At 45.9% G+C, this 24,338-nt stretch overlaps 1 long non-coding RNA gene across 10 annotated transcripts in view; it reads left to right on the plus strand.

Annotated features, from left to right (window-relative positions):
- LOC101412618 (uncharacterized) overlaps positions 1–24,338 on the plus strand; it is a 405,636-nt gene that overhangs the window by 298,276 nt on the left and 83,022 nt on the right. For 6 of the 10 annotated variants that reach the window (XR_011645691.1, XR_011645695.1, XR_011645693.1 and 3 more), the window contains 3 exons: positions 3,637–3,769; positions 6,827–7,028; positions 10,758–11,273. This is a non-coding gene — a long non-coding RNA (uncharacterized lncRNA). The remainder of the gene's footprint in view (positions 1–3,636; positions 3,770–6,826; positions 7,029–10,757; positions 11,274–24,338) is intronic. The other 4 variants (XR_011645698.1, XR_011645699.1, XR_011645694.1 and 1 more) reach the window with 3 other exon arrangements.

Here is a 24,338-nt window from a genome sequence, read left to right on the forward strand (position 1 = left end):
GTAACCTGAGGTGTGGAACGATTTACTGACTTTTATTCTGTGCCAAGCAGTATATCAAGGGACACAGAGCTCTCATGGAATCCTCCTAACAGCTCCATGTTGTAAATACTGGATGCTCCTATTAGACCCATGAGATAATGGAGATCCTAAGAGGTGAAGTCATTTGCATAAGGTTGCGTGGTAACAAGAGCTGGAATTGGAACTCATGTCTGCTTGACATGGGAGCCCACCAACCCACTCACTTTTCTTCCTAGCACAAATCTGTCTCCTCTACCAGATGTGTCTACCAACAAGAAAGGGGGCGGGGGAGTGGCTGGGGGCACTAAGGGTGGCCAGAGAGTTAGAACTCAATGATCCGAACTTTATTATTACAAATAGTAGTGATCGTTAATCAGTACCCCTTCTGTGCCAGACTGCACCAATATTATGGTGAAATCTAGCAGCCCATCTGGGAGTCGCTGCTCTGTCCCTTCTAGCTCTGAGACTTTGGGCATCTGCTAAAATATCTCTCAGTTGGAATATGTTTTCTTTGGTTCTTCAACTTCTAATCTGCCCAGATGCAGATCAAATGCTGCCCCCTCCCTGAATTCCTTCCCTGATTCTACTGGAGAAAACTGAGATACAAAGAATTCAGGGGTAAATTGCCCCAAAGATTCCACAGCTAAATCTGGGATTCACATCTTTATTTTGTGCTATATTATTTCAGTTCCTCAAGCATCCCATTCTCTTAAATGCCTTAGGACCTTGGCACGTGCTATCCTCCAAGACAAACTCTTCAGCCCACTTCCCAAACTGGGCTCAGAAGGTTGTCTCCTATTGATCTTTCAATAGTTGACTTTGATACTGCTCCTCCTCTTGAAAAGGCCCTTCCTGACCCCCCACTCTCAGGTTGACCCCTGCTCTTGTCTCTCGTAGCACCCCGCTCTTTCCTTCATAGCACCATCACAGCTTTTAATTACATATTAATTCCTTCATTTATTGTTTATTAACTCTTCAAGGGCAGGAAACCTGAGTTTTCCTAACCAGACCTCCATTGTCTACATCAGTTTTAGGTGCATTGTGGGTGTACAATGAATATTTTGGAGGGTGCGGGGTCAAATGAATTCAAGAGAAATTCAAGAACAATGAGAGAAAGGAGAGTGTGCTGGGGAGTATACAAAGACCCCACCCTCCCACCCCAGCCCCACTCCACCTCCTACCATGGGAATGTAGTGATGGAGGCATGTGTGGCTGACTCTTGGAGCTGGGAGCAGGACACCGGGACACATGCAGGGCTGTCCCGGGCTCCACGGCTCGCCCGTTTCTGCGGTCTCAGCCTCTTAAGAGTGCTGTTGGGGTTGGAAGGGGAGTCTCTGGTGACCGTGGCCCTCCCTGGAGCCTGCAGCTGCTGTGGAGGCCGAGGCACAGCTGGAGCCTGTCGGGGGCCTGGCAGGTGGCTCCGCCTGTGGCGCGTCTTCTTGCCTGGACACTGGCAGCGCTCGGACTTCAAAGCTGGAGCAGGCTGACCGGAACACTGTGACCTTTGGCACCGTTCCCTCTCTGCCGCTTCCCCGCTTCCCAAGCAGGGAGGAGGAGGGAGCTCAGCTTGGCTCTTCTATGCCTGGAGGGCAGGCTTTCCTCAGAGCTGGACAAGGAAGGGAAAGAGAGAGGTGGCAGGGCCAGTGGCAGCCGCCCCTCTGAGCATCAGGGATTAGATGGAATTCCACCACACTAAGAATTTGGCATTTGGTAAAATGTATGCCCAGCTCTGAGTGGGACCTACTGTTGGGAGTGCCTGCCTGGACCCTGGAAAAATAAAAGAGTGGGGCCACTTCTGACCTACAAGCCCCTGTCATCCAGCCTCCGAGGGCCATCTGATTGTGGATGAGTCAAATCTGACACTTTATTAAAGGGCTTCCTGAGCCTCAATTTTCTCAACCTTAAAATGGAGCTAAGAATACAAACCTCCTTGCTAATTATGAGGATTGGGGCTAATGGACATAAAGTGCCTAACACGGTGCCTGGCACGAGATAGCAGCAATCAATAGCTGCCATCACCATTGTCATATGATCATATATTTCTACTTGGCCACCCTATGCTATATCATCTCATTTATCCTTGTTATTGATTACCTGTGAATCAGGTAGTGTGACTGACATAACTGCTATACAACTGAGGGAGCTGAGGCTGGTGGTAGATCAGATGACCCACTCACAGTCGTATTGCTACTTCATATTAAGATGGGAAGTACAAATCCAGGTCCCTCCCATGCCGTCTTAGGGCTTTTCCTACCATTTGGGGGAGGAGGGCGGGAAGTTGCTGAGCAATGGGAGTAGAATGTGGTTTATGTTGTTGATATCTGCAGAAAGCTCATTATTCTCAATGTCACCATTACTATTAATATCAATAACAAAAATGGAAAGAACTGCCAACATTTGTAGAAGACTTCATAGTTCATGCGATACTTTCATTCACATATTCTTTTTTGGAACCCACAATCCTGCTTTTGTAGATGGAGAAATATAGAAAGTATTGAGACAGTGACTTCATTGGGATACTTCTCTCTGGATTAAGGCCTTATTTGCTTGTGCCGATGAGTGACTAACAGATTCCTCCAGTGTGCTCTTCTGTGACCTGTTTTAATGTCAACTTTGCCATTTATGGGTTCTGTGACCTTGATCATTCTGCCTGCTTCTCATCTATAAAATTGGGGTAACTATAACAATATGAGCCAACATATTCAAAACTGCTTATCATAGTTCTTAGTACATATAAGAGCTTAATAAATAGTAGATACTGTTATAACTGAGAAATGCCCATATTCTCTTAGTATTCCGTTTTTTTTCTGCAGAAGCTGGGAAAAATGGGACTTTCCAAATTAAGTTGGAAAATACCCAGTAATCCTGTGAGCAGTAGGGGAATTGGGAATCCATTTCCAGTGTCCCATAATCAGAACTAGCAGAGTTGGAGGGCGTGGCTTTGATTCAGGACCATGGACAGTACCCGACTAGCTCCCCTGCCCCTCTGTTGGGGCAAATCTTCTATCTTAGCACTTCCTTGTTCCATATTTGCCATCAATCTTCTGACCTCTCCACACCTGTGCTTGCCATTCTTCTTACCTGAAATGCTTCCCCTTCCTCTCTTACCACGAAATATTCCCAATATAACAAGAAGCCTGGGAAATAAAACAATCACCTTTGCACCTACCAGTCAGATTTAACTTATAGGGATATTTTGCACAATTGCTTCTGATTTTTTTTTTAAGTGCAACTTGGCAGAAGCTGTTGAACTTCCCTTGCTCCCCTCCCCATCACATGGCTCTACTTCCTCCTCCAGACTTTCGTCCTCCAAGCCGCTATGTGGCCTTCTATATCTTCTCCAGTTTCCTTCCATCCACCCAAGTCATCCACATTTTTAAGAGCCAGGTCGAGTCCTGACCCCACCAGCTCATGCTGACCTTTCTTGTAGGGTATTGTTGCACTATGTTTTGGAAGGTTTTGTGTGATTTTTCATTTATCATCTTAATCAAACAAGCTCTGCACAGACCCTATTTTGAGGTATCACTTGACTATTTTCTGTTGCAGAAATGAGTTCCATGTTGTCCCTCCCTCCAAGGTCTTGCAGAGCATGGCATGTGAGTTAATGTTCTCTTGCAGCCCAAAGGAAGGCTGGTTGGGAGAGGGACCCATCTTCGGAGGCTGTCACAGCTTTCACATGGATGAGATCGCGAGTATATCCTTGAGGCCTTGAAACCAGAAGAATGGAAGCAGTATGAGGACAAGAAGCAAGGTAGGAGTGCCAGTAATGTGTCAGACCTTGAGCTGGGCTCCTTAAAAGTAGCGTCTTATTTAATGTGCTACAAATTCTCAAGATGAGTGGGTTACTACCTTCCTTTAACAGGTATATAATCAAAGCTTAGAGAGCCACATACCTGGCCAGATAGTACAGTTCATATTTAATCCAGGGATTTCTAATGCCAATGCCTATATATATCTGACTCCTGCTTTAGGAGTCATGAGCAGCTGGACACAGAGACTGATCCTAATTCATTTCAATTCCCAGGACCAGCACTGTCCCTTAGCATAGTGTTTGATTTGTGAAAACTTAGTCTTTGGTGGCTTTCTTGGGTCCTGTGGCAGTTTGATATTATTTATGAATTCCAAAATGAGATATAGTTTATGTTTGTAAACTGGTCTCTTCCTCTGGGTGTGATACCCTTTGATTGTATTAGACTCATCTGAGATGGCTTTGATCAAATTATGTTAAGATTAGGGCTTTGATTCGACCACTTCATTAGGGTGACTCAGTTTGTGTCCCCACCCTGTTTGTGGGCTATATAAACAGACACTCAATCAAGGAGACACACAGAAGCAGCTATGCAGAAGAATAAATACACAGAGGAATAGAGAGAACTCCACAGACACGGAAGAGGAATGAACATTGATCCATTGATGCTGTGGCCCTGGGACAAGAGATGAGCCTTTTGCATGATAGTCTACAGCTGACCTTGTGAAGGGACCAGGGCAGCGAAGCCCAGAAAGAAATGAGCTCTTCAGCCTACAGCTGAGATCAGGAGGAGGCGGGCCTTAAGAGGAAGGCTGACAGCTCACAGACATCGCCCGCCATCTTGCTTCAACATGCGGCAACAGACATTTGGTGAGGAAGTACCTCTTATGATAACTTGAGTTGGACTCTTTAGGGCCTTGTAACTGTAAGCTTCTACCCCAAATAAATATGCTTTATAAAAGCCAACAGAGTTCTGATGTTTTGCATTAGCACCCCTTACCTGACTAATACAGATACAAAGGCAGCAGACACATGGGCTCTGTCCTCAAGGAGCTTACCATCTAGGAGGGAGGGAAAGAGTGTTTAAGTGCCTCTCATTATCCTTCAAATGCATCAGACAAAGTAGCCTGGGAATAAACCATTCTCCCAGGACCCCTGGATTGCTGCAGCCCGAGCTGGCCTCTTCCCCCAAGGTCTGACATGCCTGGCTCCTCCCTGGCTTCTCTATCTGCCCCATTGCCCTGCCACTCCTCAGGCTTTGGGCTCAATGTGCCACATGAGCTCTTCGTTCTCTCCTCTCCCTCCAGTGTTTTCTGCTGCTTGGTGAGAATCTACTGCTCCAGCCTGAGTGACTGTCAGCCCGGTTCTCTTTAACCCTTCTCTTCACTTCTTCATTCTCTCTGGGGTCAGGGAGATGTGACTTCAGATATATACCATCCCCTTAATGCTCCTTTCAAGAACCATGTCTTCTCCAAAACAGAGTTTGGTGCAGAGGTTCTTAATCTCTGTGGACCACTTTGGCAGACAAAGTGAAGCTGATGACCCCTTCTTAGAGTAATGTTTTTAAATGCATGAAAGAAAAATGCACGGGGTTTCAAAGGAAACTAGTTATATTGAGATTCAGTTATCAAACATGTTATATGTATATACGGCACTGTCTTATTTATCTATTGCTGAGCCACAAATTTAGCTTATGAAAGCAGCAAACATTGATGATCTCTCAGTTTCTGGGGGTCAGGAATCTTGATGTGTTCTAACTGGGTTCTCTGCCTCAATGTCTTTTCAAGCCCAGTGTCTGCAAGAGCTCGAATGGGGATGGATTAGCTTCCAAGCTCACTCATATGGTTGTTGGCAGGATTTGATCTCTCATGGGCTATTGGACTAAAGACCTCAGCTCCTGTCTGATACTGGCTGGGGGCCTCCTTCTCTCCCTTGCTGTTTTAGTTTTCTAGCTGCCAAAGCAAGTACCATGGCTTAAACAATGGGAATTTATTGGCTCATGGTTTAAGGCTAGGAGAAGTTCAAGATCAAGGTGTCATCACAATGATGTTTTCTCCCAGAAGACCGTGGCACTCTGGAGCTGGCTACCGGCAATCCTTGGTCCTTGGCTTTTCTGTTACATGGCAATAAATGCAGGGGCCTCTCCTGGCTTCTCTTTTCTTCTCCTGACTTCTGTTGACTTACAGCTTCTGGCTGCTTCATGCTCTCTCTCTCTTTCTCTCTGTCTCTCTCTCTCTCTCTCTGTCTCTCTCTCTCTCTCTCTCTCTCTGTCTCTCTGTCTCTCTGTCTCTTTCTCTCTCTCTCTCTCTCTCTCTCTCTCTCTCTCTCTCTCTCTCTCTCTCTCTCTCTCTCTCTCTCTCTCTCTCTTCTCTCTCCTATGAGGCCTTCAGTAATAGGATTAATCCCATCCTGATTTCTTTGGGCCACACCTTAACTTAAGTAGCCTCATCAAAAGGTCCTATTTACAAGGGTTCACACCCACAGGGATGGACTAAGTTTAAGAATGTGTTTTTCTGGAGCACACTGGATGTGTGGGCCTCTCCACAGACACCTCCCAGGATGGCATCTGGCTTCAGCAGAGCCAGCACGTGGGAGGGAAAGAGAGGAGATGTGGGCAAGACTGAGGTCACAGGCTTCTACTACCAATTCTCATGAGTGACCTCCCACTTAGAAGTAAGTCCCTGGGTCCAGCCCATAGTCAAGCACATGGGCTTACCCAGGGGTGGACAGAAGGAGGCAGGGATTGCCGGGGGCCCACTCTGAAACCCAACCACCACAGCTACCGTACGTGCTAATTTATGAAATCAGCACGTAAGACCGAGCAGAGACCCAGTAACGAATGGGACTTTGAAGTAGAGATGCATGTAAGCAACGTTTGGAGGGCTCTGTGACAGCAGGTGTGTGATGTGCCATCATCTATGATTTCTGGGGATGATAAGATCATAGATACTGCTGATAAACTCTGGATTATTGCTTATATTCATAAGTGATGGGAATGTTAACCTTCACTTCAAGGTGAGAGAAAATAAAGCTGTATTTTTTCCTCATCCAAATTCACAGACTCCCAGAAATCTGTGCCCAGAGTCCCTGGACCCCAAGTTAAGAACATGTGCTCAAGGAATGGAAGGCAAACAGAGACACCTTACTTGCTGATCACAGAGCATGTGGATCCAGCCTTCTGGAAGCTAAACGGTATCCCAGGAAATTTTACAAGATACCCAGAAGTGGATGGGGTTAAGGATGTCCAGTTTCTGGTTCCCAGGTTTGCATGTCTGGAAAACCTTTTTTTTTTTTTTTATTCTAAAGAGATCAGAATTTCAGACTAGACTTATATTAACCAGAGTCCTAAGAAGCTGATGTACAGTGCATATTATATTCACTCAACTACTGGTCCTTTCAGTCCCCCGCACAGTCTTGCACTCCTTCAGCACACATTATCAAGCACACACTTGTTGAATACTACTGTGTGCCAGGCACAATAATATATGCTAGGACTAGCAGTATCTAAGTAGGCTGAAGACAGAATCTCTGACCTCCTGGAGCTCATGGCTTTTCACACTGATCCTCAACTTATGGCACCTACACGGCCATGACATTACCCTAGGGACAATCATGCTCTTTACCACTCATTGCTGCACTAGCCCATGAAATAGAAACTTCATACTCAGAAGGAGTAGAGGAAAAGCTTCTTTCCTGGATTTCTCCTCTCCATGAAGGAGCAGCTATTTGGATTGCTAAGCCTACCACTGCATTAGTTATTACCTCTCTCTTTTCACAGCCACAGGTATTCGCCTAGTTCCTACCTTTGCTATAAAGTTAGCCCACTAGAGCAGGCCTTGCCCTGCATCAAGGTGATACAGGGATAGGAGTGGTAAGAGAGGGAAGGATGGGAGGAGAGAGGCCTGCAGTTTTCCAGCTGCAAGTGGATGAGAAATCCCCATCAGAAGAGCACCGAGCAGGAAGCCTGTTTAGGACTCAGTTCTAAGCCATGTTCTCCAATCCCTATTTATCAAGATAAGGCAGATGGCTCATCTGTGCCTAACTCCTAGGCCAGTGGCTCAGCTGGAGGGGAGAGGACCATAATTATTCTCCAACAGTTTACATCCTCCCATAGCTATCCCCAGGGTGACACACAATTCACCAGGCCCTAGCCACAACTCCACTCTTCTCTCTCCCATGCGAGAATGCCCTTATTATGGCTACGATGCATTGTAATAGGTCCTCAGTTGACAAGTATTTATTAAGCATCAATTATATGCCAAGCAATGGGTTAGATGCTGGGGATGGAGGCAAGGACAGGGCAGAGAGGGATCTGCTCTCAGGGAGCTTACGTTCTGGAAGGTAGAGACCTGCAGCAAACTGGATCTGGATCTTGCTTTGCAAGAAATGGACAGCAGGGTTCCCAGTGGTGGCATTCACAGTGAGAGCTGCATGACCAAAGGGAGCTGGGCGGGTGAGGGCTGTGCACAGAACACTTCAGGCAGAGAAAGCTTGGTGGGCCCAGTGGTTTGGCGTGTCTGGGGAAAGAAAGAAGTTTGCTTTTTTCCCCTTAATTGTGTACATAGCAAAAATGCAACTGACATTGCAGGTCTGATGCACAAGTGGTATGAAAGAATACATAACTATTAAAAAATATTTTGTCAGCGTATAAACCTTAATCTACCACAAGTTGGGAAATCTAATAGCCTCTTCTAGATCCATACCAGAGAATTGACAAATGAATCTAGAGGCTTATAAACACCAACCTCAATATCTGTCTTTATCCAAAGGGCTAGATAACTGCTGCTTGTTCTTCCTTTTATTAGAGACTTTGCAGATACTTCTTTATGTTGAGTCATTGTATCTTCAGATTGATATGCCCTTGATTTTTCAACAGTCCACTCACGTGACTATTCCTTCATGACTCTCAACCAAAGAGATTTCCAATTTCTTTCTTTCTGCCCTTGGTGAGGACCCTGGCCTTTGAGGACCTCTGCAGTACGTAGGGAATTTATTAAAAGTTTTTCTCTGGATGTTTCCAAGTTTTGGAACCTGAGATTTCTTCCTCTGGGCAGACTAAATGTCCCCAAATAATGGATGTATTATTACCATTTAGGAGGATCAAACATAAAAGAGATCACATTAGATGATGTTTCAATCAAGTTTTATCTTTTTTTATGGTTAAGAATTTTATTATCAAAATGATTACATCTCTCGTAAAATTCAAATGTTACAGCAAGGTGTAAACACTCCACTTGAGAAAGAAGTGATACTTCTTCCCTCCAAGAGTTTCCCCCACTTCCCATCTCCCCGCCCCCCCCCCAAGTTCTTCCTTACCATTTGCTCTCAGGTCACCCTGGATGACTTTTCTGGGCTTTAGTTCTCTTATCCTTGAAACAAACTAGTAGCCTCTAAAGCACAGGGTAGTTGCTATAATAAATAAAATAAAATAATGTATGCACAGGTGTTTTGTGCAATTACAGGATGTATTATGATATAAATTAGTAATTTTGCAGGAACATACAGTCATGGTTCTAGTTTAGAGTTTATGTAACAGGAGGCTAACTTAGGAACCATCTAGAAAACACACATCCTCCTTGAAACCTCAGATGCTCTGTCTCCTAAGGAGATTTCTCTCTCCTTGAAGCTCCTGTAACATTTATAGACTTGTAAATCATTTGGCATTCTGTCAGGAATTAGCTTGCTTTATTTCCTGGGTTGTACATGAACAAAAGGCTCTTGAGGACAGTGGCAGTCTAATTCTTCCCTTCCATACCCCAAAACATACAGCACAATGCCAAACCCTCAGCAGGGGTTTAGACAATATATTTAGAGAAAGCTTTAATATGAAGTGACTTTTGTTACTCATTACTTGTAAGACATAGAATACATTCTTATTATAGAAAAATTAGAAATATTGGGGAGCAGAGAGCATAAAATCATTCACAATGGCAACATCCAGTTAGAACCACTATTAGCACTTGTTTATGCAAATCTATGGATTGTAAATTGCCACCTATTCTTCACTTCTAATATTAAGAATGTTTTTTATGTGAACAGGCAGTTTTCACATCCTTATTAATTGCTCCTTTGCACTCCCTTTAGCTGTTTTCCTAATAGTAGCCTATTTCGGTTGTTTCAATGTTTTACTATCATAAACACTGCGGTGAACATCCTCACTGCTAAAATTTGCCTATCCTCAAGTAATTCCTTAAGATAGCTTCCCAGATGTAGAATTGCTAATTGGAAAGGTTTTCACATTTTTAAGTTTTGCTGCATTCTGCCATCTAGACACTGTTTATTATCAGTTAAATATATCTGTCACTATGTTAGGCAAAAATCGGTATATCATTTGCATTTGCATTTCTTCTACACCTCCTGAGGGGAGCAGAATATATTTTAAGGTATGTATTGGCCACATAGACTTTTCCATAGAATTTTCCTGGTCAGCTGGCATGTCTTGATTCAGCCTGACCAGCTGTTTGCAGCCAGTCTGCTCCAATTAGTTGGTGCCTGGTCTGGTGCAAATATGTTGAATAGCAACCCTCCCCAAAGGGATCTAATCTTTTCATTTGACTGAGGTTGGAGCTGAGGTCGAGAGGTCCAGGGTCTTGATCAGAACTGCAGCTAGGTGGTTGGACCAGCACATGGACCATGTGTCTGAAAACGTGCTCCGGACTCCACAGGGCTGTGAGCAGGTCCTTCCAGCAGTACTTCTGCCCATCCTCCCCCATCCCACACTTGCTCTTTTTTATTTTTTTATTTTTTCCATCTTTAAAAAAAATTTTTATTAAAGTTAATAGATCACAAAGAATGTTACATTAAAAACCATGAAAAAAAACCAAAAAACATAAGAGGTTCTCATATAACTTGATTGCCCTGCAAGTTCCATCCAGCTGGGGCTCCCACCAGGAAGTTAGCTGTGCCTGATACTTCCTCCTCTGTCTCCCTGCTGCTTAGTCAGGCCCCATTCATCCAGCCATCACATCTTTCTACCCTTCCTCCCCTCCAGGACCTGATCAGCTCAAATGCTAAATGAAGAGCTCAGAAAGAGGACCTAAGAAGGGGCTTTCTGATGGGCATCCATGAATCACTGGCAGCGTGTTTCGACAAGCCGGCCCAGGTCCTCCTTGCCATCAGATGAGTCATCACCGTGGGGCAAGTGGATGGTCGCTCAGGAAGATCAGACTCCAGTCTCCCTCTCCTCTGCCTGGCCTTGGCCAACGAAATAGCCTTCACCCACCTTCATCTGGGCCCATTGGGAGGCTCTTGACCCAAGTCTATCAAATTTAAACCAACAAAGAAGATGGCAAAAGCCCTTCTTTCCAGGAGGTTGAGCTATAGTTTGAGTATTTTAACAGAGATTCTCAAGATAGGATTGTCGTCGTGGCCAGCATCCCCTGGATCCCCAGTGGTGACTCGATTTGCGGCAGGTATGAGAATTGCTGCGGTTGATGACACGATCTTGGAGAAGAGTAAGTTGGTCTTGCTCACCATTGCACCTTCGAAGCTGACACAGGGACATGCAGTAAGTGCTTAATGATTGTTCAATAAATGAATGAACAAATCATCAAATAAATGAAATAATATACAAAAGCAAGCAGGGATGAGGTGTCACTGTGTGTTTGGGGAGCGTAATTTAGTTTGGGATATTCACCATACAAAGAGAAACAAGGAAGGATATGTCTGGCATGTGAACCTTCAATTTCATTGTTAAGGCAAAGCCACCAAAGTCTCAGAGCAGGAAAGTGACATGGTCGCATTTACATTTTGGCAAAACACTTCTGTGGTTGTTCTCCAGGTTAAGCCCACGAGAAACTGGACACTGAAAGTATTTAAAGCATGCTTTCGAAAAAGCCACCAAGTGTCCCATGTAATATATATCCTTTTACATATTTGAGAAATCTTCAAGCTTGGGCTGGCACCAATCTACTCAGTGTCAGCTTCTGGATACCCCCTGTGCACAGTAGTCAGTCACCTCGATGGGACACCAACGAGCCTCACTCAATATCAGTAGCTCTCCCATGTGGGGAGAAGCAATGGGCAGGTTCTGAGGTCATGGTAGGTCCATTCCCAGGGCTTTTGCCATCCTTTGCTGTCCGTGAACTCCGAGGCATCATGGGGCCTGGATGTGGGTGGCAGTCCAGCTGGGCCAGGGTGCTCGAGGGGCTTTCAGACATGGGTTCCCTTCTTCACCAAGCAGGGCCTTGGCTGTCCTTGCCCACCAGGGAAGCCAAGGGGGTGCCCTGTGGATTGCATGCCTTCCTCCTGGGGCTTCCTGCAAAACCTTGCCCTGGCTGGCTGGGGAGCATGAGCCAGCCTGAGAGGAAAGACACTGTTCATGCTGATGGCACCTGGAGTGCTTGCGTACGAACCACATCACCCTTTGGGTGATGAATGGTGCGTACTTGTATCTGCCCTTTAATTGGCTCCCCTCAAGGACAGCCTTCTTCTGAGATGGTCTTCAGGCAGCGAGGCGGGGCATATTAGCCAAACGGGTGCTGATGCAAAATACCAGAAATCTACTGGCTTTTATAAGGGGTATTTACTTGGGGTAGGAGCATACAGGTAACAGGCCATAAAGCATAAGTTACTTTCCTCATCAAAGTCTATGTGGCTCAAGATGGCTGCCGACATGTGTGAGGGTTCAGGCTTCCTGGGTTCCTACGTTCCTGGGACTTGCTTTTCTCTGGGTTCAAGGTTCCTCTCTTCCTTGGGCTTGTTTCTATTTCCTCTGTGAGCTTACTTCCCAGGGCTCCAGCTTAAGTCTTCAACGTCAAACTCCAACATCAAAACTCTAACGTCAGAAACCCTCAACTCTGTCCTTTGCCATGCCTTTCATCTATGTGTCCCCACCCAGCAAGGGGTGGAGATTCAATGCCCTAATCATACCTCAATCATGCCCAGGTTACAGATCAGATTACAAACATAATCCAATATCTATTTTTGGAATTCATAACCATATCAAACTGCTACAGGGGATGACCATGCCCCGCTGCTCCAAGGTGCCTGTATATACCTCCTCCCTCTGGGGCCAAGGCCTGTGTCCTGCCTCCAGCCTTGGTCCCCCACCCACCCAGCTCTCTTCTTGGGCCACCCACCTTGCGAAAGCTTCTCCTACCACCCCAGCCCTTATCTCATCCCTCCTTCTTAGTGTTGCCTCACCCACAGCCTCTACCTATATACATTCAGTCCACAAGCATTTATCTAGGCGATTTGCCAGGCCCTTCCCTAAGCATTTTACATGGATACTATAATTTCCTCCTCAAGCTTTGTCAGCACCAGCCAGCAGACCTCTGCTTGTATCTCTCAGGCCCGAATGAGTCACAGTGCACTCCTAGCTGTGTGGAAGCTTGGGAACACTGACCTCTGGCTTGCCAGCCTCCCTGTGAGAGGAGGTCACAGAGAAGAGGGCTGGGAGAGGCTTTAGAGTGGTCCATCGGCAGTGTTGGCTCCCTGGCACCACACGTTATCAGCCCTACTTCATGGACGAGGGAAAGGAGTCCCACAGGAGATAAGTGATGGGCTTGCGATGACCCAGCTGGTAGGTGCCATGATTCGAATCCCAGGAGGACAACTCCGGAGATGGCTGGGAGTGACAAGTCCTCCTGTGAAGACCCTCACAGAAGAGGTAGAGGTTGATGGACTGGTTAGATAGTTAGAGGTAGAATGGTGGTCGCTTGCCCCCAGGGGAGTGGTGGGGAGGCTCAGTGCAGGCCTCTGCCCGAGGTGGGACATCCTGGAGCGTAACTTGCAGATATAAATTATAGTACCCAATTATTGAGTAACTTTGGGTACATTGGCTCTAATTCTGATGTTTGCAGCCTTAGCTTCCTTCAAGAATGGAGAAACTTGAGGCTCATAGGGGTTTTGTGATTTGCCCAATGTCACCCAATATTGGTAAAAGGAAGGGCAGCTGGCCAGAAGCAGGGTAGAGTGGCTTCGAGTCCACTGGACGCCCTGGCGCTTCTCTGCTCGGCCTTCTTACAGGGAACAGGCGGCCCCTGGACGGCTGCTGTGAATCGCGTGTGGTTGGAATTCCTGTCCTTCCTTGACCCAGATTTGTAAACAGAGGCTTTGGAAGCCAAAGTACACAAGGGTGGATGCGAACAAGCCACCCCGCAGGAGAAAGTCTCCTGTGTTCCCAGCGGGGGTGAGGATGCCAGGAGCACGTGTCCCTAAAACTCGGGCAGCCTACAGGGCCGGGCAGCCCGGGACCTGGTGGCCTGCACACTGCCGCGCAGGACCCCTGTGCCATCCCCTGGGCGGCCCCGGGGATAGCGGCCGAGGAGCTGGCCGGCCAGCTGACAGAGCTTCCTTCTGCTTCTATTGGCCGTTCTCTGGGTCCTTTTAAAGAGAAGTGGGGAAAGAAGAAAAGATACTTGTCTAGATTTAGAACCAGAGCTTCCCACTCTAATGACTATCATTTAGCGATCGTTTACAGGTCATTCACAAAGATGCATTTACACGCACACCATGTCAGGTCGGCACATGTGCTGCACAGTAGAAGTGAAGAAGGAAAAGCCTGGGGGTGCTCGATGTAGCTAGGCTTGTCAGGGACGACTTCCCTGGTGAAGTGACATTCCTGCAGAGACCGGAATGAAGCCAAGCCGTCAGCCAGGCAGATAGCTGGAGCCAGAAGGGTCCATGGCCAAAGTCACAGCAAGCTCCTCCATCTGGAGAAGGGAGGGGCCTTGGACCCTCTGGGGTGTGGAGGAGAGCACAGCCCCTGTGGAGGGCCTAGAAGCCGCAGTGGGAACAGGTAAAGGAGCAGAGAACAGACTATAGGGACAAAGCCACTCCCCTCAGAGGGCTCAGATTCAGAAGCGAGGTAAGTTTATTCAGGGTGACACCAGACGTGGGACCAGGATCAGTTGGTGGAAGCTGTTGGAAGCCGATTTTGCTTCCCTAAAAAGGCATGTGGAATAATGCCTGGAACATGAGCTCTGGAGAGAGAGGACAGATATTAATTTATTTAAATGCCGATTGAGCATCTACTATGTGCTCAACAAATGTGCGTGTGATTCGAGTTTTTATTTGAATCAGTATTTAAAGCCCATACATTGCCATCGGTTGTGATGCCTCAAATTTCTTTTAATCATAGGTTTTCCCCCACCTTTATCCATTGTAGTTTATTTGTTGAAGAACCTGAGTTGTTTGTTCTGCATTATTCACTATCAAGATTTGGCAGACTGCATCCCTGTGGTTTACTGTATTTCCTGTAAATGGTACTTAGATGTTTGATCAGTTCAGGTTTGATTTTCGAGCAAGAATCCTACATTAGGTGGTGGTGTGTACTTCCATCAGGAGGCAAATCATGTCTGGTGGTCTCTCTTTTTGTGATGTGCAAAACAATTTTCAACCAGAAATTTAGATATGGGAAACTATGGCATACTTAGAATATTTGGGTGATGACTTTGAATGGATGTCTTTGAGACACTCAAAGATCCTGATGTGCCTCCAAATCAAACCAAGATTCAATTATCGCCCCCATTATTTTGGCATTCAGTATTTGGTGGGGTTCTTATTTTGCAGATATCATTATATTTGGAAGCGAGATGAGACTGTAAACTGGGTCAGAATCCCTCACTGATTGGTCTTGCAGAGAGACAGAAATTTTATAGAGTGGCACCTGGGTAGGAGGGACATGTCCCAAACATTACCTCTCCTGGTCCTGTCACCAACTAGGACTGGCACCTAGGCAGCTGCTTAAACTCTTGAACCCTGATTCTTCAATGGGGAAATGTGTATTAAGTGCCTCTCTTCAGGACTGGCTTCAGGTGTCACCCTCGCCAAGTAACGTCTTCCCGGTCTCCTCCTCTGGAATTCCCTGTCACCTGATGGTTACCTCCATCATGCACTTGGTTTATCTTTTGTTATTTATTTATATGTCTGCAAACTAGCCTGTGAGTTTCTTGAAAGTCAGGGCTGTGCTTCACACTTGTATTTTCAGCACAATGCCTTGTCCATAATAGGTGCCCCAAATATTTAAATGATAAACGACAAAAAGGGTTACTCCTGGGCAAGGCTCTGAATCCAGACTAGAAACTAGAACCATCAGGGAGCTTTTAACCATTACTAATATCTGGGGACTCTATACAGGGCTATTAAAGTAGAATCCCTGGGGATGGTTCGGGAGACAAAGTTTTCAAAAGCTCTCCAGTTGATTCTATCATGCAGCCCAAATTGATCACTGTTCTAGAATGCTATTTCTTAAAGTGTAGTTCTCGGGTAAGCAGCATCTGTCTCTTCCTGGGAACTTGTTAGGGATGCAAATTCTTGAGATCTATTCCACACTCACACAATCAGAAATTCTGGTGAAATCAGTGTTTTTAGTAAGCTCATGATTCTTCTGCAGCCTGAAATGTGAGAAACTCTCTTCTAGGGCAGTGGTGAGCAAATGTTTTCTGTAAAGGACCAGACAAATGTTTTAGGCTTTGAAGGTTATTTAACCCTTGCTACAGGGAAACAGACTTGGCCCAGTGGTTAGGGCATCCGTCTACCACATGGGAGGTCCGCAGTTCAAGCCCCGGGCCTCCTTGTCCTGTTGGAGCTGGCCCATGCACAGTGCTTATGCGCACCAGGAGTGCCCTGCCATGCAGGGTTGTCCCCGCATAGGGGAGCCCATGCACAAGGAGTGCGCCCCGTAAGGAGAGCCGCCCAGCGCAAAAGAAAGTGCAGCCTGCCCAGGAATGGTGCCACACACACGGAGAGCTGACACAACAAGATGATGCAACCAAAAGAAATACAGATTCCCGTGCAATGACAACAACAACCCTTGTTGCAAGGACTCACCTCTCTGCTGTTGTAATACAAAGGCAGCCACAGGCAATACTTAAAGGAGTGGGGGTGGCTGTGTGCCAGTAAAGCTTTATTTGCAAAAACATGTGGCTGGCCCCACCCTTTGTTGCCAACCTCTATTCTAGGGGATTGAAGTGGTCAGTTATTGTTGTGTGACAAATCACCCCAGAACTGGCTTAAAATTCTACCTAGTGGGAAGTAGATGTAGCTCAAGTGATAAAGTTTCTGTGTACCATATGGGAGGACCTGGGTTCAATCCCTGGGGCCTCCTGGTGAAAAAGATGAGAAAGCATGTCCACACAGCAAGCCAATGCCCATGCAAGTACCGGTGTGGTGAGTGCAAGTGCCCACGTGGTGAGCCAGTGCCCGCATGAGTGCCCGCATGGTGAGCCAGTGTGCATGCAAGGAGAGTCATGCAGCAAGATAATGGTGCATCAAAAGAGGGACAAGGGGAGAGTCAAGGTGAAGTGAAGTGCAGCAGAAACCAGGGACTGAGGTGGCACAATTGACAGGGAACCTCTCTTCCCATCAGAGGTCTCCAGGATTGAATCCCAGTGAATCCTGGAGGGGAGAAAATGAGAAGAAAAGATAACACAGACAGCAAAAACAGCAGGGTTGGAGGAGGAGAAGGGGGGGGAAATTAATTAATTAAAAAAAAAATTCCACCTAGCTACTCTTGCTCACACATCTGTGGGTTGCTGATGTAGTATATGCTTGTCAGAGTTGAAAAGAGTGGGGAAAGACACACCACCGCCAGAGAGGACTGTGAAGTCACATGGCAAAGGGTGTGGCTAAAGGCAAAAAGCAGGGTGAAGAACTGGGACATCCAGGTTGTCTGGCACATGGTGGGTGCCTTGTAAATTATTAATTAAAATTCTTTATTGTGTATGAATCGGGGCTGGAAATGGATGCGAAGTCCCGTTCTATGGAAGGTTGTTAGAGACATCCGCGTTGATGGGTGCCACTTGCCATTAGCACTTTAGGCAACAGGAGTAGGCCGTCGTCTGTGTGAGCAGCCTGCCAAGTTGACAGAACAGTCTGTTCTCAGTGCTTTGTGGCTGTTTGCTCAGAGGAGACCATGCACTGTCTTGTCACTTTTAGATTGGTGGCTGCTCACAAACAGGCAAATCATTTCAGAGAACTCATATTCTACAGTGATGGACTCAGACCCTGATGAGATGATTTCTTGGTTAGAGCTCAAATAAATGAGCATTCTCAATTAATGGGACTTCTGCATTTGGGGTGCCCTCATTTTACAAGGGTCCAGAATTGGCAGCTATTTCCTAAATGCAGTCCAACCTTTACTTCATTTTTCTGTTGCATTTGCGAAGACCAGGGCAGTGGATTTTTTTCCTTACGCCCTCATCTGCTCCCTCTGCCTTTTGTTATTCACCTGGCCCCAGAATCCCGTCACCAGCACCATTGTTCATAGGAAATGAGAAGCTAAATATAAACAATGACCACCTGTTTTCAAAGAGCTCATGTTCTACTAGGCAAAGAAATTCATGAGCAAGTAATTACAGTATTTTGAGAAGCATGTGGGTTTGAGGTGTGGTGTTTCTGTGTCAGTGGAGTGAGGGCTGGGAAATCAGCTCCATGTAGTCATTCAGAGACCCAAATTGATGTCCATGCCATCTATATCCTGTGCCTCCCCCCCCAAATCACTCTCCCTACCCCAGGGAAAAGAACATGGGGGAGAACATCTGTAGGACGGTTTTAGGTACCAGACCAGAAAGTGCTATCCTAACTTCTGCTCAGTTCCTATTGGCTCAAGTCCAGTCACCTGACCACAACACCCTGCAAGGAAGTCTGGGAAATGTAAGCAAGATGTGTGCCCAGGAAGATGTGGGCTATGATGTGGATCATTGACTATGGGGTGCAGTGATGCTCAGAGATGTACTTACCAGGTGCAATGGATGTGTCACGATGATGGGAGCAAGTGTTGCTGTGGGGGGAGTGGGGGGTGGGGGCGGTGGGGTTAAATGGGACTTCATATTTTTTGAATGTAATTTTTAAAAATAAATAAATAATTAAAAAAAAAAAAGAAATAGAGATAGATGAGGTGAACTGCTAGTAGGTTCTGTCAGATTAAGGATTCCTCTAACAGTATCTATGAAATCTATTTTTCTTCTAAACTATTTGTGACACTGACTTGTTCAGCATTTGATGGGGAGATGAGGCTGTTTTGTGCATTTGAAATTGCTTTCTGCATTTGGAGGTCAGAGGAAAGGAGCAAGTCTACTAGGGTATGGTGCCCGGTAGGGCCAAGGGTAGGCATTGGGGGGACAGCCTCTTCATTTCCTTTACAGCCATCTAGAATGAGCAGCTTGCCATAAGGAGCAAAAGGCCCACTTACTGATATGACCTTGAGGCCACATGAGAGCAAAGAAGTAACAGCTCCATACTCCAGAGAGAGAGACAGACAGAGGGAGAAAGCAGTCCCCAAATAAGCTGCACCCTTTGGTGTGACAAGGAAACAATGGCTGATTTGTTACATCTAAACTCTGACTTCAGGTCCTTGCCCAAAGGTCTTGTCTAACTGATGTGCAAAGAACCCAGATTTTGGAGTTAGATAGACCCTGGGGTTTGAATCCCAGCTCCCCAGTTGCTGACCTGTGTCTTTAAGTAGATTGCTCAACCTCTCTGTGCCTTCGTATCCTCATCTCTAAAATGGAGCTAACCACACACCTACTCATTGTATGGAGTAAGGACTGAATGAGTTTATATATGTAAACCACTTGGCACAGTGCCTGGTACGTGATAAGTGCTCGCTTCAGGATAGCAGAGTCACAGTTCACATCTCGTAGAGTTGTTGTGGGGATCAGTGGGAGGAAGTCACAGAGCAGACATTCACTAAATAGTTGTGATTATCAAGGCAGCTTCACTGGCCATGTACACTGTTAAGAAAGTATGGTCTTAGATCCACTGGGGATGCTCAAGAGGTAGAACCCAGAAGTGATGTTCCCCCATGGCAGGTAGGAAGGCATGGGTGTCTGAGCCCAGGTGTGTAGCAGAGGAGCCAGCGCCAGAGTTCAGTATGGAAAGGAAAGGAGGAATCCCTGCGATTGTGTCCACCCTATACCTGACGTCCCCAGGGGTCTACAATTGGCAGCTATTTTCCCAGCACAGTCTTTAGTTGACTGCATTTTGTGTTGCATTCGCTAAGAGCAGGGCAGTGGATTTCCTTCTTATCCTCTTATTAGCTCCCTCTGCATTTTGTTATTCTTCTGGCCCCAGCACCCCATCGCAACCTTGTTGAAGATGTGGCCCACTGCTTCCTCCCTCCAGCCTCTTTGGGACCTTTGTCTTCCTAGAAAGCCCTTACTTACCCTTCCATGTCCAATTCAAATGCCACAACTTTCTGGTGCTCTCCTGGGCACTCCTGCAGATATAATCTGTTGCTGTATGCCATGGTTGTTTGGCTGTAGTTCTGTCATGATTCTCACCACTTCATATTAGTGTGATTTTTCCCCAATTATTATAATAGATGGAACCATGTCATTTTAATTTTGGAATTTTTTGCGCCTAATTCAGTGCATGCATGCCTTAGGTATTCATTCAGTGTTTGTTAAAGGCATTTGTGCCTGTGTACCTGGAACCAGGAGAGGGTGACCAGCATATTAACTGCCCCATGTCCATCAATACTAAGTGCTGCTGCCTTGATTTCCAAAATGCAACCCCAGCCCACCTGCTTCTCCCACCTCCACTGCTCTCACTCTCACTCTGTCCTCCACCATCTCACACCTCCACTCATTCTGTCCCCTCAAAGTCCATTCTCTATAGCAGCCAGATTTTTTTTTTAATAAGGAGAAACTAGGTTAAACCCTCCAAGGTCAACAGACTATGCTTGGAATCAAGTCCAAACCTCTTCACATCTTCCCATTCCTTACAAAGCTGAGCACCCTGTGGATCTCTGTCCTCTCCAGGCACATAGGTTGCCTTTCACTTCATCGGGCACACCACGCCCTCTCCTTGCCAGCTCTCTGAGTGGCAGGGTCCTTTTTGTCTTTCCATCCTTGGCTCAGATGCCACCTCCTCAGGAGGCCTTCCCTGACTCCCTGTCTAAAGTCGCACCACACTCTCTCACCACATCACCTGCTTTTGTTTTATTTTAACATTTAACATTGCGTGGCCCTTTGCTCATTTGCCTGCTATGGGCTCTTACCTAACCACTCGAAGAAAGACCCTTTGGACAAGAGACTTTGTTTTAATTACTGTTGTAAAACCCTGAGCACCTAGACCAATGTCTGACATGCTGTAGGTGCTCAATATATGTTTATTACATTAATGTAATAGGTTTTTAAGGATTTCTTCATTTTGCATCTCTTTGCACTGGGATCTCAGGTAGAGCTGTACAGCTTGTGGGCCAACAGGCTGAGTACTTGCTAGGATTCCAAAGCAAAAAGCAGAAAATTGAATTCTGCAGATACAACAGGAATTACTTATTGAATTAGCAAAGCCTCGAAGTCCCATAAACGAGTGCATGGATGAACAAACAGTAATTATATCAGCCAAACTCCCTAATCTTGTAGGAGTTGCATCCTGGCAGAAGATGGCTCCTTCGGTGTGCTAAAAATAAATTCTTCCCTGAACACTGGTCTGCAGTGAGAATTTACAGAAGACAAACTAGTTCAGAGACAACCCCACTGTGGTAGCTTGACTGTATGATTACCTACCAACAGAAGGAAGAAGGAGGCTCATTGGTACACTGGAACTGACTCATACTGATTCACAAGAGCTGATTATGTGAATCTCTTCCCAATTTATGTTGGTGACTTGACATGGATGTGGTGAGTGTATTTACACCATGGAAATTGGCAGGCACTACCAATCAGAGCTTATTTTTGTTTAACTTTTTGTTTGGACAGCTGTTTTACTAGCATGCCACTGCGACTCTTCACTTGTGTTTTGGCGTTTTTAGGGTGGGGAAGGAAGAGGGGAAATAGGGAAGGTTGGGCCGGACTTGGGTTGAGATTGTCAATATTAGCTAAAGTGTTTATAGACACACATAGGTTCTCACACACCTGTTACTTAAGTGTAGTTGCAGCAGTTCACTCTGAAACAAATTCTTGAATATCTGTCATCTGATTAAGCAACTAGGGGGTTGTTTGTGCAGAAACAGCTGGGTGACAATTTTCTAGGACTTAATAAGAAAGGAAACATGGAGTTTCTCAAGTAGTGATAGTCTCTCTGGCTCCAGAATGATTTTACCGTTTTGGACCCAGAATATGGCATTTCTTTCTCACTGCAACTGTGACAGGCTGTAGTGGAAGCGGCATTGACGTGAGATTGCGCAAGTCACTTTAATTTTCTTAGTCTTTGTTTTGGTATCTGTAAAACAGAAAATAAATGGCCTGGCCTGAGAACTCATTGTGTATAAAGATGATGATTCTCGGAACAAGCATGGGTCCTACTGGGAGTGTCATTAGAATACTGAGAGGTAATTGCTGCGTAACGTCTATGTTCTCCTTTGAGAAGTGAGTGGCTGAGGATGGTTTAAATGACTGGGGGTTGCATGATCTCATCTGGGATGACTTATAGGCTCAGCTCAGCTGTACCTGCCTACCAAAGTGCCTACACAGGACCCTTAAAGGTGCTTGAGCCTCCGGAAAGCATGGCGGCTTTGGGGTAGCCAGACCTCCCACATGCCAGCTCATGGCTCTAAGAAGAGTATTCCAGGAAATAAGGCAGATGCTAACCGACCTTTTATTATCCAGCCTCAAAAGTCACAGTGTCATTTACATTGTACTCTATCACGAGTCACAGTCTCATTTATTTACATTGCACTCCACCACAAGCCCACCCAGATTCAAGAGGAGGGGACATAGACTCCACTTCTGAAAGGAAGGAGGTTCTAAGCACTTATAGCCATTGCTTTAAAACCCCCAGAGAGCTTAGAAAAATATTCTTTAAATAATGTAATAATTGGAATGTAAAAGTAAGACATGTACAAAAAGTAACAGTAAGATGAATGATAATGAGAGCCCACATTACAGTGTTTCCTGCTCTCTAGGCATTGTTCTAAATGCTTTACAAACATTAATTCACTCAATCCTCTTAACAACCCTGAGAGGTAGGTACCATCTTTGTTCCTATGTTCCAGCTCAGGAGAGGTGACGTAACTGCCTAAGCTCACCCTGCTAGTAACTGATGGTAAAAAGAATGGCAGCTGACATGTGTTGAGTGTTTACTATGTGCCAGGCACTCTTGTGGCTTGTCTTAGTCCTCAAAAGAACCTCATGATCACAACAATGCAAGGTGTTGGTGGAGGGGTGATGGATGGCAATTCTGCACATTGTGCAGGATTGTTTTCCAATTAAAAAGTATTTTAAAAAAGAACCTCCTGAGGTCGACACATTAATTCTACCACCTTATAATGAGGAAACTGAAGCACAGAGAGTTTAGATTACCCACTCAAAGTCACACAGCTAGGAAGGATTTAATCTCAACTCTGCCTTCTCCAGAAGCCTGGGCCCAGACTGTTTGCATCTAAAATCTTGAAAGGAGAGAGGCTCTGGGGATGATGCCCCTGGGGATCTCAGTGGGCTGGGGTTTACACACAGGAATTCAGAGCTTTGGTGGGAATGAAGGAGATGACTATTTTGAGATGAGGGATGATTATACGTCAGTGTGTGTGTGTATGTGTGTGCATTTGAATTTGTGAAAAAAAAAAAACTCAACTCCATTCAGTGAATGTTTATGATGCTCCGGTGATGTGCCCATCCTTGAACTAGACCCATATAGAATTCAGAGAAAAGCAACCTCCACTGGAGAAGTGAACTACAACCTCTCAATCCCTTTCCAGCGCTCAGCACGTTAGCACTTTCAGAGCACTTTTCCAGACATTCACCTGTTGAATCTTCTAGAATCCATGATTTGGTAATTAGCATTCCCATTTTGCAGAAAAAGACACAGAGGCTTGGAGATAATTAAGAGGTGCAAGATGAGCAATATTTAGGTGGTCGGGCAATACAGAGATCAGAGCTCTGGCAAGAGAGACCTTGGCCATTGCGCTGGTCCAACTGCCCCATGAGGTTCTGAGAGGTGAGATGACTTGCACTGGTCAGCACAGAGAGAGGTAGAGCCAGATCTTGGAATGGAACCCAGTTTTCTTGACTTCGGTGCATGACTTCTCATTCATCTCACCCATCCTTCTGGAAACCTTCCTGACCCTTCCCTAGCCCAGTAAAATTAAGCATTTCTGTAACATGGATGCTTCCCACAAGTTATTATTACTCCTACCACACTCTATTGCCATGTATTTCCTCCCCTAATAGGCAATGAGGACAGAATCTTTTATCACTGAATCCCAATATCTCCCACAGTGCCTAGCAAAAGCAGAGAGTTAAACAAATGAATGATTCAGTGAACCTGTGAGTGAATGGACTAGCTCACACAGATCTGGGGGCAGGTGAGGGACTTGGGTTTGACTTTGAAGCACGGGTCAGAGTTAGAAGGTAGAGATGAGAGCAAGTGACTTCTGCAGGAGCAAGACCTGAAGACGGGATGGGCTTCCCTTTATCAGGGGCTTGTGTCTTGGGAGTGGTTTGAAATAAAGCAGAGGTGGAAGCAGGAGCCCAGACGCAGCCCCTTAGGGTCCCAGAGTTGTCCTATGGCATAGGCAGTGTCCCTCTTGCATCCGGGGCTGCTGTCAATTAAGGCTTCCTCTTTGACATGGAAGATGCCACGCTGATTCATGCCTCAGTCACTGCCAGCCTGGATTCCCCTTGGTAAATTATTCTAGAAACCCCCTCCCCCAACCCCCAAGGCAGACACTTCAGCTGCCATTAGA

The sequence above is a fragment of the Dasypus novemcinctus genome, chromosome 14, assembly GCF_030445035.2.
Source record: "Dasypus novemcinctus isolate mDasNov1 chromosome 14, mDasNov1.1.hap2, whole genome shotgun sequence".
Lineage (NCBI taxonomy): Eukaryota > Metazoa > Chordata > Mammalia > Cingulata > Dasypodidae > Dasypus > Dasypus novemcinctus.